General features: G+C 48.8%; 1 long non-coding RNA gene across 1 annotated transcript; it reads left to right on the forward strand.

Moving 5' to 3' along the window:
* The first annotated feature begins 3029 nt into the window (after positions 1-3029).
* LOC139050381 (uncharacterized) lies at positions 3030-4632 on the forward strand. Its single transcript, XR_011508855.1, has 2 exons — positions 3030-3413; positions 3494-4632. It is a non-coding gene; the product is annotated as an uncharacterized lncRNA (long non-coding RNA).
* Positions 4633-13479: the final 8847 nt, after the last annotated feature.

Genomic DNA, 13479 nt, shown 5'->3' on the forward strand with positions numbered 1-13479 from the left:
CGGAGGAACCAATTTAAATGAAAAGATATTTAGACACTGTAATACTGATGTAATTACAGAATATACTTATGCTTTATTACAAGATGTGTTCTCAATTTCATGGGCATCATTGTAATCTGATTTTATGTGTTGGTCAGTGTGTTCCTCAAATTATTCACTCTGCCTTGTGACTGATCAATAAAGCTTTTGACCTTTTAAGAGAAAATGTTTCATGTGAATAACTCAGTGACTACAGATTACATCCCATTCACCAAGCATAAGTACAGAAGCTGTTATGAAAGAATGAAATATTCCCCACATGTAAGCATTGCGAATCCCTTCAAACGTGACCATGGATCTACATCGTGCTTTCACACTATTGGGAAGCGTACTAGCACTCTGTTTTGAAGGAGTGCAAGCACTCTGTTTGGGGGAGTAGAAACACTCGCCTTGGAGGAGTAGAAGTACTCGGTTTGTAGGAGTAGAAGCGCTCGATCCGCGTGAGTACTATTATCCCTGTGGGGAGAGTACTGGCACTCTGGAACAGTACTAGCCCTCCCTGTGGGGAGAGTATTAGCACTCTGTGGAACAGTACTAGCACTCCCTTGCGGTGGAGTAACAAAACTCTGTCAGGAGGAGTTGCCCTACTCTCTCTCAAAGAGGGTCGATCTACTCTCGAAAAGAGAGTGAAATATGGGACAAGCAGTTACTCCCTCAAGGAGAGTGCTCGAAACTCTCTTTGTTTTTAGAGTGTACCGGAGCACTACACTTTGCGTTTTCTGAACTTTCTCCTATTGTTCAAGAAAGAACATGCATGCTGGAGGGATGCACCCCGCTCAGCAGAAAGATTCCTGCCTTTTTCGTCGGCTCGATCAATGTTAGTCAAGACGGGAATTGCAAAAGCTGCCTTCCGTAACGCACTGCAATGACCGTGCGCACATGAGATTCAAATGCCCTCTGAAATCGCGGAACAGGAGCTTTCGCGGGCTGGTTTCTCGAGCGTCCTCCTACAGCTAGTGGAAGACATATAAGCGGAAATAAACCAAAGGAAGAAGCCACGCAAAACTGATATCAATACCTCGAAAATGCTGTCCTTCCCTATGAGCACGGGGTGTCCCATCTAGTGAAGCAGGCCGCGGGAAGGGCGGGTGTTTCGGTTATTTTTTCGGCCCCAGGCAACCTACCGGCCTTATGCCGAAGACACTGAGACGACCCCTCCCTCTCCCAAGCTCAGACGATACCCCCGCTCCTTAAAAAAAGCTTGCGACAAGAAGCATCTGGAGACTCTTATCAGGTGCATTGCTGGAGTAGTTTATGAAATATCCTTGCAGTGTGGTCCCTCCTACGTAGGAGAAGCGGGACGCTGCATCAGCGATCGCCTCCGGTAACACGCCAACAACATCAAACAAAAATACAGCACCAACCTGGCTCTGCATTGCAGGTCGTTTAAATGCATGCACTATTTTAGAAAGGTCACTCTCATCCAAAAGCGCAAGCGCGAAATTTTCGACACATTTTCCATCATCCGACGTGGTCCTTCATGCATCAGTTCACCATCCGACCAGTTATCAGACAAAGGAATCGCGTATCTGCAAATTTCACGCATCTCCGCCCACCTGTACTCTGAAGTCATTCTTCTGATGTTCTTCACGCCATTTATGTTTCCAATCTTGCTTCTCGGCCTGTATATTTCACGCTAACGCAATAAACATTCTTGTTGGAAGTCAGCGCCTAGGTTATGTACCTCTTTCCTCTGTCCCGTTCTTTTGCGCCCTTTGCTAAAGTAAGCTATGAGCGTTTTCCCAATGTCATCCTCGTTTTGCCTGAGAAGCTCTTTGAAAGATTCCGTTTAACCATTGTATCACGCCTGAGAGTCTCCGTGCGCTATCTATCTCGTAAAGAACTTCCGCGAAAGTCTCCGTTCTAAATAATCTTCCGCGTGAACAACACCATCGTTCAGTTTGTTTGGAGGCTTATGCGCAATTTTAGCGTTATATTTGAAGATAGATCCTTTCCTGCATTTCGCTTGTTAAAATTAAATTAAATTATGGGGTTTTACGTGCCAAAACCACTTCCTGATTATGAGGCACGCCATAGTGGAGGAGTCCGGAAATTTCGACCACCTGGGGTTCTTTAACGTGCACCTAAATCTAAGCACACGGGTGTTTTCGCATTTCGCCCCCATCGAAATGCGGCCGCCGTGGCCGGGATTCGATCCCGCGACCTCGTGCTCAGCAGCCCAACACCATAGCCACTGAGCAACCACGGCGGGTCATTTCGCTTGTTCCAGGCGCCTATCAATTAACACACAATTTACTTTTTCCTAGGCATCGTTTCTTCACCGTATCGCTGATCGGAGTACATGTTTCCTCAAGAGTTAACTTGCATAAGCATTGCTTCAGCGATCCTTCTTTATTGTACGCAGTTTTTCTTGCAGAGAATCTCCCCGTCATCAGAGTCGAAATGGCTCTACGAAATGGCTAAATGAACCGGGACGGAGCGCTTGTGGCCACGTACAATGCTACGAGCCGAAGGCTTTTTTCTTATTTCGAGCCTTTCTCTTTGGGGGTAAGTTCCTTATAGGTGTACTTATTTCCGCAAATATTTGGCTGTAGTAACCGTTCCTTGCAAGGTTATATATGGGCCTACGTTTCTGGCGTGCCAGGAAGTGGGTGGTAAAGTCAGACACATCAGGTCGGCGATGGCATAATTGCGTTAATCTGTTTCCCGGTATGGTTCTGCGTGCCAAGAGAGATTTACCGCACTGTCGCAATCACCTGCTACCTCGGGAAATGCGCATGGTTCTTTCGCTTTGTGTAAGGGGGATTTGCAATGATTCATGGTGCTGCAGCAGGCGATCGGGCCAATAATCTGCGCCTGCATGAGATACGAAGGGCTTCTGCTACGCCCAAGGTGGTGGACGCACATGCTCGCTAGGACGTGACGTGACAGTAAACGGAAGGGGGCGTTTATCGTTGGCGTACCGCAACCGCATGACGTGTCGGGTCGCATGTCCGTTAGGGTTGCTCTAAAAAGAGGCCTTTATGGGAAGCAAATGGCACATATCGACAGTCACGTGCTTCGTCTCTCGCTGATTCTCGCGTCGCAGCTTGGCACCTCCTTATCAGTTCTGACATGATTTTTCACTAGAGCCGCATCGAGATGCGATTGGAAGCATGTTTTATTTTTGCGCAGCTGTTCCCGCTCGCGCTACTTGAAGATGCTGAATTGCGTTTTCACGCAATCTTCAGATTCATTCGGGGAACAATTTCTACTGGCCAGGCTTGGTATTAATACCAGCACGCTGTAGATTTCACCGCTTTTTTAACGTGCCTTTCACGAGGTTTGGAAGGCCTTGATCCGAGGCATGTAAAAGCGGCCGCCAGCAAGACCCTGTGCCATCGACTTGAGCGCTATCCTGGGACAGCATTCGGGTAAGGGCCAACTTCACTTCTCAACATCCAGCAGGTATTCATGGACCGCAAAAACAGTTTCCTCTGCTTTGTTCCCGCAGGGCAAAGTGGCGTCTACCCTATAAGCACCGCAAGAAAGAAACCGGTCAGGTTTCCACTACTCGCACCGCGGCAGCCACTGACGGACGCTCACATCCAAGACAAGTAGCGTTTCGGAGCTTCAGCGATGACAGATAAAGATGTAGAAACGCTATGCTGCCTCTTGTACCAACTACGAAAGGATCAGCTTGGTCGTCTCGCCAATGCGGAGCTGGCCTGGTTACCGCGAGTAAAAGCGTTCTCCGAGGCCGGAACCGTCAACGCCATCCGAACCTGCCTGCAATCCGTCGCCCGCCCATTGGAGCGTCTGGAGCGCGTGGCCGTGATTTACTCTTGGCTCGTGCCTTCGGGAATTTTGCGTGCGTGGACGCTCTATCGCATTAATGGCCGCGCAGAATTCATCGACCCGGTCAGCGTTTTTGCTCGGATAACGAGACGCTTGGAGATTGAGGGTAAGATGCAGACGCGTGGTTATGTTGAGAACGGTAGCTCTGTGTGTCTCAGCATTCCGACGACAGAAGATGGGCTCATGACAATCGAGCACAGAATGGTGTGCTTTTGCATGTGGCATGGGCTGCCCGTTCTGGCCGTTCACGCACCGGGAGCAATAGCCCATAAAGGATTCCTTAGAGCCGCCCTCACTGCGGTTCTCGTCGACCCCGAGAAGGATGTGCTCGGCTTCTACGGCGACTTGGACTCAGCGCGTTCGGAGGCCATGAAACACTTTGGTAGCTTAGGTACAAGTCAGGCGTTCAATGTATGAGGTACACGTGAGGTATAAGGCACACTGCAGTGCGAAGGCCAAGCACAGTTTGATTTGCCCCTGGGACACTCCCGTATGCGAGGCGGGCATAGAAGGCACGCGGTAAATGGCTGTGCACTGTCATGGTTTGCTAGTCGCCAGGTCAACTTTAACAAATACGGGGCTGGCCTAAAGTACATTTATCGTCTGCGTGCAAGACTTTCATTATCTGCGACACTTGTATCAGTGGTGGAAAGACCGCACTTGGTTTGAGGCGATTCGGCAGATGTGATTGTAGGACTGGATATTTCGTACGACTGGTTTTATATTGCATGAAGAAATCATTTGTTCGCAATCACAAGGCATGTTCTTACGTAAATAAATTTTTCGTCGATAAAACGTTTGTTTTATTGTGCAGCGCTTGCAGAATCGCTCCCACAAGAAGTAAAATATCATATCTACAAATATTTAAAATATTCATTTTTGATGTATTTTTTCCCAGAACACTTTTATCTGAATTGCATTTCCAGTAGGACGCCTTATCGGACGGATAGTCACGCTGGAAATGCTCCTGAGAAACCTCTGGAAAGATTGTTTCTGTAGCAAGTGAGTTACTTCATTCATAAGGGCAGGCATATGGTCTGGAATTTCCATCAAGGTAAGTACATTTCGTAGAGGAGCTTCCATAGAAGCCCATATGTTCAAGACATTGACGGCTCGTCGGCGGTTTATTGGGCATAGCGCCGTCTGCTCGATGGGGCAACACATCCGGCGAAAGAATTAAAATGACTTGATTTTGATTAGAAACAGAAGTGACGTCATTAGTGTTTTCGAATGCGCGAAGTTTGTTTGGATAGCCTGTCATTGGAGCCACGTTTCCAAACTACCCGCGAAACAACTCGAAGGACGTTTCGAGATCGGAATGTGGCAAGCGATACAACAAAACGTCAGCCGTAACGCCGTCAAAATCACGCCCATTCACAGAACGTTTATTTGCAGGCCGAAGAAAGCCTCAGTTGTCGAGTACTGATGGCATCGTCAGAGGATGCAGGCCCATGGGCAAGCACAGCCACAGGAAGGCAGCCAAACTAAACAATCGCATGACGGTCGCAAGCCGGTATATTTGGCTCAACACGATGAAAAGACGAAACACACCTAGCAAACACCGAGCCACCAGAATTCAAGCAAATGTGAACAAGCAATATAATACACCCGCGATCATGGTGTCGCGGCTGTGGCGAATTGCGCGTCTAAGGCCAAGGGCGCGGGTTCCAATCCCGACCGCGGCAGCCGGATTTCGCTGAAAAGGAAATGCAGAAGTGCCCTTGTACCGTACATTAGGTGCAGGTTTCCGAACACTAGGTTATCAAAATTATTCCGGACTCCCTCACTACGACGTGCCTCCTAACGAAATCGTCGCATTGGCACGTAAAACCCCAGAATTTCACTTAAGGCAACACAAAGTGTGAGGGGGCCGTGTAGTTGCAGGTGAACTTTAGGTGACCACGCGCTCGTCCCAACAGTTGTATGTCATTGCATACGGTATCGGCGTGAAGGCACCCTTCATTAGCGGGAGCTCAAGAGAAGGCATTTGTTGTCAATGATAAGGTCAACAGAGAGTTGTCTTTCGTTTCTCGCCACATATATGTAAGCTTGATTACGAATTAAATTTCTGATCAATAAACTGACACTGCGGCTATTGTTCATTAAAAACGGTTTCTCTTTCTGAGTGTTTGTTTGGGTATCTCGTAGTCACGTTTCCAGTGCTGATCCCACTACCACCCTTGCTGATGTTGGTGAAAATTGCTTCCAGACGGCTTTTCGTCCGAAGCTTCGCGTCCCATTCAAGGTCGATGCAGATAGGGCTCGGGCGAAAAGCAGTTCACAACAAACTGTTCGCGGCATCAGTAAGGGTGGCGATTGTAGCAGAGGGTAAAACGCTTCTAGTGAACAGGGAACAAGCACAGCGACACAAAAACACGTATGTCTTTAATTAAAACGAGGCTCAGTTTGGCTCATTCAAGGAAAATGATATGCATAAACGATTTTACTTGGGCGTGTCGAGAAAAGAAAGAACTTTATTTTACTTTATCGTTATCAATAAATACCGAGCTATTGCAGGGCAAGCGGCAAAGATATGCTTGAGCGTGAGCTTACGGTATCAGGTCCGGCCGAAATTAGAAGGCAGATTCAGGAAGCGTAGTTCACCGCATTTTTTTCATCCAGGTGCAGCTGCGTGAAGTGAGTCGACTTTCGATACGTTACACGTACACCAACCACCACAAGATAGTTCAAGGCACGTGATGATTTCTTATTAATATCATCCAGAGCAGGGAGAAAGAAGCGCGCGAGAAAAAGACGCGTCTGTTTACCTTGCGCATCGCACGACAGCGGTGAGCCTCATGAGATTTCTAGGGGAAGTCGGTAACATTTATCTTCAGAGGGCAGCCTTCATTGCAGTGTTATAGCATTTGTAGTATCCAGGCACGCAAGAATCGACGGAAGCGGATGTTTGTTTCTTTTTCAACGCGTGCCGAGCTGTCACGACGTTTGCAGCCGTTCTCACTCCTGCGTGGCTGGGACTTGAAAACGTAGGATTTTCGCCTGCCGGTGCGGCTGTGAAACAGCTTGTCCGGATCGAATCAGCAGAGCACGAGGCTGTGCATGGTGAATGGTTCCACAAGGATGTCTCGGGAATAGCAAGCATCGTGAGACCAAATTGGGCAGAACCTTGAGATTTCTGATGTGCGGGAATGCGAGAGCATTACACCGCTTGTAGACCTCGGAAAGTCATCGACGAGCTCATTTTGTATGCGCATGACGTGGCGCCACTTCCTGCACACCATCACGTGTGCCGCCCAATGACACACACACACGTCAGTGAGATGGCTGCTACGTGACGTGTGCAATAAGGCACGCACTAGGCACACTTTTAGGAAGGCCGAACCGTTGAACGTCCGTGGATTCAGGGAAGCGTGTTCGTATCTGACCGCAAAGGCCCGGGTTCTATTCCCTCCCAGGCTGTAATTTTCTAACTGTTCTTTTTAAAGTCACTAATCTACTTTGTTTTCAGGAACCCGCATCATTAAGTTGACTTCTATCCAAGCATTTTTTTGACGTGTTCCTATTAATCTTTGCAGCATTGGCAATTATTCGTGACGGCCGAGTTTCACGGAGGTCAACCGCCAACACAGAGACCTAAGACTTTTGCATTATGAAAGTATGCTCGCTAAAACTGAAATATTATACAGAAAGTTATAAAAGAATTTGATGTTCCGGAACTCGTACCGTTCTCGCGTTCACAATTTAGCTAAAGGACAGATTGCCGCCTGCGAAGCAGTAACAAGATTGCGCATGCTTCTTGCATGAACTTTTGGCATATTGCCATGTGTCCGGATATGTGTGAATAAGTAGATTGTATCAGAGAGATTCTAGTAAGAGGCGAGAAGACAGTGACTTTTCGTGTTCGACGACTTGTGGTGACGTTTAGTCTATGGTGTGTCCCGTGTCAGCAAGGGGTTCGCCCAATGCGTTAGAAGCTATATGTACAGGAGAACATCGGCTAACCGGGCGTGTTGGTACGAGCACGTACTTTAGCAAACAGCGCAAAATGTGGCCCACTGAAAACAGGAGCATGACACAGGCGCTGACTTCGAATAGGTATGTTTTTTGCGGGCACACGGAATATAAAGGCAGAGAAGAGGAAGCAACAAGATAACCTACGCTACTGGCTACAACCCTCAGGAAGGCACAGCGGACACTCCTTTTATCCGACAAGGAAAGTGGCTTCGCCGCCATGCCTTCGGGCGTGTGCAAGTCAAAAGCTGAGGCCACCGTTAGAGCCTATGTCTATGAAGTTGCAAGGAAGCTTCCAAGTAGAGTGAAGAAAGAAACAATGATGATGTGCGAAAGAGATTGACTGGAAAAGCTTGTTGCAGCCATCAAAAAGAAAGGTGTACAGAACATTGAAGTGTTTTTCTCGGCAAAACGCGGAACCCAGACTGCTCGTTCAGCGTGATTGTGTGAGAACGAGGTGCCTGGGAGAAGGCGCTTGCCTGCTACCTGCAGAAATGCATTGGTCTACACGAGGTGACCGACCCTTTCTTAGTTCGTAGCTCAGCAGCTGTATCTGAGCACTCGATCTAACCCAGCACCACCGGGATGTTTGTCTTCTCCGTCGATGTGAAGAGTATCTTTGTTACTCGTTGCCCCACTCACTTCTCCTTGAAGTCATCAACGAAGGCACTGAGACATATGGGGACGTGTGCCTCCAAAATGAGTGCAGAACAAGTGTACACAATTTTCTCCACTTGCTAGTGCTATACTTGCACTCCACCGTGGTACAGTTCACACAGAAGACGTTCCTCCAAAACGAAGGAGTGGGCATTCGCTCATGTTTTGCTCCCGTACTGAGTGACCTGTTGCTAGCCCGCTACAACCATGATATCGAAAGGAACCTCCCATCGTGTCATGCCAAGAAGGTTCTCAGCTACGTCCACGACCACCTCGTCTTTACTGAGGCAACCGAAGACGATCTTGCTTCAGCGGTACAAGTCGTCTACAAAAGCATTGTAGATAATATGAATGATATCACGCTCACAAAGGAGCTACCTGAGCACAACACTTCGCGTTTTCTGAGCTTTCTCCTATTGTTCAAGAAAGAAGAGAGAGAGAGAGATGCAAATGAAAGGAAGGCAGGGAGGTTAACCAGACTTAAAACGTCCGGTTTGCTACCCTGCACTAGGGGAAGGGAAAGGGGAAATAAAGACGGAAAGAAGAGCGTGACAAAAATGAAAGCATGAGAAAAAAAATATGAGAAGGGACGAAATGGGGTCATTAGAGTCTTTCTAATAGGCCACTGTCACGTAGAAAAGTCAACAGAGCCTTGACCGACTTTTGCTGCGATGACAGGTCACGTCGGCATTCCAAAACTGACTGTTCTGAAAGTGGCCTGTCGTCAAGGCGCGCCAACGCGGTCGCTAGTGACAGCCGGTGCGCGCTGTATCGAGGACAGTGGCAAAGCACGTGTTCGATAGTCTCTTCGCCGCCGCAGTGTCTGCAAGCCGCGCTGTCATCCATACCGACTCGGAAGGCGAAGGATCTTGTATAGGCGACACCAAGCCACAGTCGGCAAAGTACGGCTGTTTCGAGTCGAGAGAGTCCAGGCGGGGGTCGAAGTCGAAGGGATGGGTCCAGTCGGTGTAGACGTGTATGCTTTAAGCTGGGTGTGTTCCATAAAGTTTTGATGGCTTCATTTGCAAGCACACGAATTTTCGTTGCAGTGTCTGTTCTTGAGAATGGAATGGAGTCTTGTAAGCCCTCCTCGTGTGCAGATCCTGCTGCTGCGTCGGCAAGTTCATTGCCCATTATGCCACAGTGGCTTGGAATCCACTGTAACGTGATGTCGTGTCCTTGCTCGACGAGGTGGTGAAGCAGCAGTCTGATTTCCATAACTAGTTGTTCGTGGGGTCCTCGGCGTAGGGCAGAAACCAAACAATGAAGAGCAGCCTTGGAGTCAGTGAACACGCTCCATTTCCTGGGTAGTTCTTCAGAAATTACACGAAGTGCACAACGAATAGCAGCAAGCTCCGCGGCAGTCGATGTAGTCTGGTGAGATAGTCGAATCTTAATTGTGGAAGGTTTTGCAGGAAAGATCACCGATCCTGCAGACCCATTCACCGTGGTTGAAGCGTCAGTATAAAGATGATGATGCTCGTTGTAAGTCTCATACAGCAAGAGCAGTGAAAGCTGCTTGAGTGCTGGAGACGAGAGTTGGGCCTTTGTTCGTATTCCTGGTACCATTATTCGAACATTTGCTCGAGCCAAGCACCATGGTGGAAACGGAACTTTCGCTGGAGCTGTATAACCTGATGGAAGGTATGCACGATAAGGCAGGACTGTTTCGCAAAAGGAAGCACGTGGTCGATCCTCTGGCAGTGAGGCTAGATGATGGGCAGGGGCTCGAGCAAGGTGTCTTACGTGTGCTCTGAGCGCTTCCATGACTATATGGGTCTTGGCTGGGAAATCGTGTGCAATGGCAATTGTTTCAGCCGTTGACGAACACCGCGGCAATCCAAGACACACTCTAATTGCCTGGGCCTGGACGCTTTCGAGTGTGCGGATATTACTTCTGCAGGTGTTGGTCAGCACAGGCAAGCTGTATCGCAAGTACCCAAGAAAGAGCGTCCTGTACAGCTGCATCATTGCATTTACTGAAGTACCCCAGACATTTCCTCCAAGAAACTTAAACACATTAGAGATATCTGTCAGGCGCTTCTTTAGGTAGGTCACATGAGGACTCCAGCAGAGGTCACGATCAATTATTACGCCTAAGAATCGGTGCGTCCTGACATAAGGTATGCTTTGACCGTCGATAGAGATATCGTATGATCTCATTGGCTTTCGGCTAAACGCGACCAATGCGCATTTTTCTGGCGAGATCTTGAGGCCTTGTTCATTTAAGTATGCCGATGTTGACGTGGCAGCTTTTTGAAGCCTGGCGCGTACTTGCGGCCGTGTCACACCAGATGCCCAGACGCAGATGTCATCGGCATACATTGATATTTTAACTGTGCTCGGAAGTCGTTCCACGAGACCAATGAGTACAAGGTTGAAAAGTGTGGGACTCAAGACACCGCCTTGTGGAACTCCATGGTGCGTATAGTATTGCGAGGTTGGGCCAGCTTCAGTGTTAAGAAAGAGAGACCGCCTATGTAAATAACTGCGAGTCCAACGATATAATGGACCGCCTAGGCCCACCGATTCCAATGCTTCAAGTATGGCGTCATGAAGAACGTTGTCGTAGGCTCCCTTTATGTCTAAGAACATTGCGACAGATAACCTCTTACACGTCTTTTGGTGTTGAACATAGGTTACCAGATCGATAACGTTGTCGATAGAACATCGGTGACGTCGAAAACCAGCCATGGCGTCCGGGTAGATTTCGTAGTGTTCAAGGTACCACTCAAGTCTGGCGAGGATCATTCGCTCCATTACCTTCCCAACGCAACTTGCCAGCGCAATTGGTCGGTATGAAGTAATCTCTAAGGGAGACTTGCCAGGCTTAAGAAGCGGCACCAGGCGGCTGATCTTCCAATCTTGGGGAACGTTGCCCTCCTGCCACGACTCGTTATAGATATTAAGGAGTGTTCTTCGTGCCCGTTCACCAAGGTGACATAGCATGCGGTAAGATATGCCATCCGGACCAGGCGACGACGACCGATTACATAGGGCGAGCGCCGCGTCAAGCTCTTGCGTCGTGAAAAGCAGAACCATGCGTGAATCTCGTGCATCTGGAATACGGTTCAATGTAAGCGAACCTGTACGAGTTGGCTGGCCCGCAACCATAGCACAGAAGTCTTCCGCCACATCAATGTCTTGTCGGCGCTGGAATAGTGCTAGGGCCTTAAACGGGAAACGCTGTTCCGGAACAGAACGTAGACCACGCACAGTTCTCCATATTTGAGATAGCGGTTTGCGGGGATCTAGCGACGCACAAAATTTCGACCACCGCTGAGCCTCTAGTTTGTCCATGCGGCGTTGTATCTTCTTTTGCATTCGCCTGGCTGTTCTTAGATCCCGAATTGACTTAGTGCGTCGATATCTTCTTTCGGCACGACGGCGAATCGCACGAAGCCGCTCCAATTCCAGGTCGAATTCTGAATACCTTGGAGAACACGTGAGTGTGCGCGTGGCTGTCTGTGCCGTTTCCTTGATAGCTTGTTGAAGTCCACAAGAGAGGCCTTTGTGACAAGCGTCCTCAATGTGGGATTTAAAGACAGTCCAATCTATTCTTCGTATCGTGGTGGACGTATACGTGTTAGACATTCCCGTGATCTTGAGGTAAGTGGGGATGTGGTCACTTCCGTGCGTTTCAATGTCCAAAAACCACTTAACATGTGTGGCGAGGCGGTGGGAGACGAAAGTCAAATCGAGGCAGCTGCTGTACGTTATTCCCCGCAGAAATGTTGGACTCGCGTCATTCAGCAGGTAGAGACCGTTGTTGGAAGCTAAGGAAGCTAGTCGTCTTCCCGTCGCGTTAACCTTAGAGCTTCCCCAAATGGTATGGTGTGCATTGAAGTCCCCGGTGATAATCCATGGACCAGGTTGTGTTTTTAAGATGTCTTCTAGCCTTTTGGTGTCAAATCGGCTTGATGGAGACAGATACACTCCCAAGAGTGCAAAGGTGACATTCCTATTTTTAACAGTCATGCACACATACTGATTGTCGTCATGAGGTTGCACCGGTTGGACGACGTAAGTAAGTTCACGGCGAATAAACACGACGACCTTGCTGCTTTTGATGTCGCTTGATGAGAATGTTTTCTCGTAGCCGGATAGTCTTATTGGATGGGATAATCTTGGTTCACAGATGACAATGATTGGAAATCGGTTAGTGAGAACAAATTGACGAAAATCGGCGATGCGAGATCTTAGACCTCTCGCGTTCCACTGAAGGATCGACGCTTCTCTGACCTCCTTACGAAATGACTGGTGATTGTCAGTCATGGCTTCACTCAAGGCTTGCTAGGACGGGGCTCAGCGCGTCGAGCACTTGTAGCCCACTTCGAGCAGATGGAGTGTCAATGCTTGTCAGCATGGCCCTGATGACATTCACAATAGATCGCAGCACCGGGATCATTTGGCAGTCGACTGTTGAAGCCTCACCAACAGAAGCGGGCTTCGATGGGAGCGTCAAGCGTGGAGGCTCCTTAGAAGACTGATAGCTTGCAAGCGTCGGCCACTCTTCCACGGGGGCAGCGTTTCCCGTCTGAGGTCTCCTTGTGCTCTCGGGCATTCTATTTGAGGATGATGGCGTTGGCACAAGCGGCGCACGAACTCCACCCTGTCTTGAGCGTTTTCGTCGATGACGACGTCGAAGCCGGATCTTTTCTGAGGCTTCTCTATGGGTTGAGTTATCCCTGACCATTTGCTTCAGAACTTCGAACTCTTTTTTGAGTCTTGGGCATTCTTTAGACGTCGCTTCATGGGTGCCTTTACAGTTGCCACACCTAAAGTTTGTTGCACGGCAGACATCTACAGTGTGTGACTCCGCGCACCGGGGGCACATTGGGGAGTTTGCGCAGGCGCCCTTAACATGCCCGATCTTGAAGCACTTGTGGCATTGAAGCGGCTTTGGGACAAACCGCCGTACGACATGTCGGAAGTGACCGACCTTTACGTGTGAAGGGATGGAATCCCCCTTGAACACAATCTTCACACAACGGCTGTTGCCGAGTCGGCATA

This window comes from Dermacentor albipictus, chromosome 10 (assembly GCF_038994185.2).
Source record: "Dermacentor albipictus isolate Rhodes 1998 colony chromosome 10, USDA_Dalb.pri_finalv2, whole genome shotgun sequence".
Classification (NCBI taxonomy): Eukaryota; Metazoa; Arthropoda; class Arachnida; order Ixodida; family Ixodidae; genus Dermacentor; species Dermacentor albipictus.